Raw genomic sequence first — 2,712 nt, 5'->3', positions numbered from 1 at the left:
TATTGTGGTTCAATGGAAGGCAGTGATACAGTAACTGTTGAGCTGTGTGATGCTGCTGTCTGAGGACGGGCTGAGCACCACCATGGCTGAGCTTTGTTAGTCTCCACAATACTCTGACACCCGGAGAGGAACATATTTCATGCTTATAGGCTGAGTTGCTGGGTGCAAAATATATACACACACACACACACACACACACACACACACACACACACACACAGACAGACAGACATACACACACATTCTGTACTGCAGCCTGTGTGTGTGTGTGTGTGTGTGTGTGTGTGTGTGTGAGAGAGAGAGAGAGAGAGAGAGAGAGAGAGAGAGAATGAATGAATGAATGAATGAATGAATGAATGAATGAATGAATGAATGAATGAATGAATGAATGAATGAATGAATGAATGAATGGTCTTTATTGTCATTGCTATAGTACAGGTACCAAACAACGAAATTTAGGAGGGGTGGCTCCCCTGGTGCTAGGAAAGAAAAAAAAAACTAAACTAAAAACTAAAAAAACACAAGAAGGGAAGGAGCTGGTTTACATAAATAAAGGCTATGTACACTATCCACTATACTATACTGTACAGATAGACGACTAGGGTTGTCATATTGCACATAGTGTTATTGTTTGCAGGCTAGAAATGTACATATTTGCGCCTCAGCACTACACCTGATTTTTTTCAGTCCAGCAGCTGCCATCAATCCGTCCAGACTGTCCAGGGCCCAGAACCTAGGTCTTTGCTGTGTTCAGGGCCTGGATGGCCCTGGGGTAGAAGCTGTGCTTCAGTCTGTTTGTCCTTGCGGCCATGGTCCTGTACCGCCTTTTCGAGGGCAGCCGGGTAAAGTGTTCGTAAAGTGTTCGTACCCAGGGTGGGTTGGGTCTCTGGAGATCTTGGAGGCCTTCCTGTGACAGCGTGTGTTGTACAGCTCTTCCAGAGAGGGGAGGGGGGCGCCGGTGATCTTCTGGGCTGTTCTCACGACTCTCTGTAGCGCATTTCTCTCCGCGGTTGTGCAGCTGGAGAACCAGTTGCAGATGCCGTAGGTGAGGATGCTCTCCACTGCGCCGCGGTAGTAGGCCACCATTATCTCCTGCTTGATGTGTTCCTTCCTGAGGACTCTCAGGATGTAGAGCCGCTGTTGTGCCTTCTTGATGGTGGCTGTTGTGTTGTTCTTCCAGGACAGGTCATCCTGTATCCTGAGAGAGAGAGAGAGAGAGAGAGAGAGAGAGAGAGAGAGAGAGAGAGAGAGAGAGAGAGAGAGAGAGAGAGAGAGAGAGAGAGAGAGAGAGAGAGAGACATTAGAAATAACAGTATGGTGAAACATATGTGACACGTTCTAATGCTTTGGTCCTCATATCGGGACCCGATGTAATGATCAGACAAAACAGCTTGTTTTGTGAGCCTGTGGTGTTATAGTTAACTAGGTAGCAGTGGGGATTACTCACAGAATCCATTGCAATGCAGTATTTTGGCTTGACTAGCGAGTTTGTGTTGTGATTCTCAACAACATTGAAACGTAGTTCTGTGTTTCGAAAGAAAAGTCAGAACATTTTGATTGGTTGCCGATATTAGGACCAAAGCATTAGTGTCACATATGGTGAAATATTAAAACAGTATAAAAATACAGTAAAGAAAAAAAGGGACCAACATGTTAGAAACCTACGGAGCCCCCCTGGGGTCACATGGTAGCAAAACATTATTTGATGTGTGAATCCGTTCCCTCGGTTTAGTAATTCGTTCCCTCGGTTTAGTAATCCGTTCCCTCTGTTTAGTAATTTGTTCCCTCGGTTTAGTAATTCGTTAGGGTTAGGGTTAGGGTTAGGGTTATGGTTAGAATCCTTGCGATCTACGAGCCAGAACGATCGCAAGGATTAGGGTTAGGGTTAGGGTTAGGGTTAGAATCCTTGCGATCGTTCTGGCTCGTAGGAGGGAACGGATTCACACATCAAATATTTTTTTTCTACCATGTGACCCCAGGGGGGCTCCGTAGAAACCAGCTACATGCTATTGAGGAATCCATAAAAACAAACACATTTTAAAAATGTAACACTCTAAACAAACAAAAACATGAGCATCTACCCATCCAAAATGGAGATACTATATGGGTAAACCACTTTTCCAATCTCTTTGGACCAATAGAGAAGAATAAACAGCAAAAACACATACAAGATCAACTACAAAGTTAAGAGTCAACCATAATAGACTAGCAGAACCCGCTAGACTCCCCAATTACACTAATATAGTACAGGACAAAAAATAAATAAAAAAGATCAACCATAGACTCCTACATTTCTTCACAATGTCCTAAGCAAATCCCAAATTGGCTTTTTACCAAAGTGTTGTACAACAGACCATATCTTCACCCTCAGCACCCTAATTGACAGCCAAATAAACCAAAAACAAAAGCAAAATATTTGCCTGTTTCGTTGATTTAAAAATGCCTTTGATTCAACTTGGTATAAGTGTCTGCTCTACAGACTGTTGGAACAAAGGAGTTGGAGGAAAAAGATATGACATCATGAACTCAATGTACACTAACAACAAGTGTGCTGTTAAGATTGGCAACAGACAGAGAGAGAGAGAGAGAGAGAGAGAGAGAGAGAGAGAGAGAGAGAGAGAGAGAGAGAGAGAGATAGAGAGAAACAGAGAAACAGAGAAAACGTATAAATAGAACACCTCAAGGCTATATGTGATGACTTTCATACTGTGT

This window comes from Nansenia antarctica, assembly GCF_963989245.1.
Source record: "Nansenia antarctica genome assembly, chromosome: 5".
NCBI classification, from domain to species: domain Eukaryota; kingdom Metazoa; phylum Chordata; class Actinopteri; order Argentiniformes; family Microstomatidae; genus Nansenia; species Nansenia antarctica.
This window is presented reverse-complemented; position numbering follows the sequence as displayed.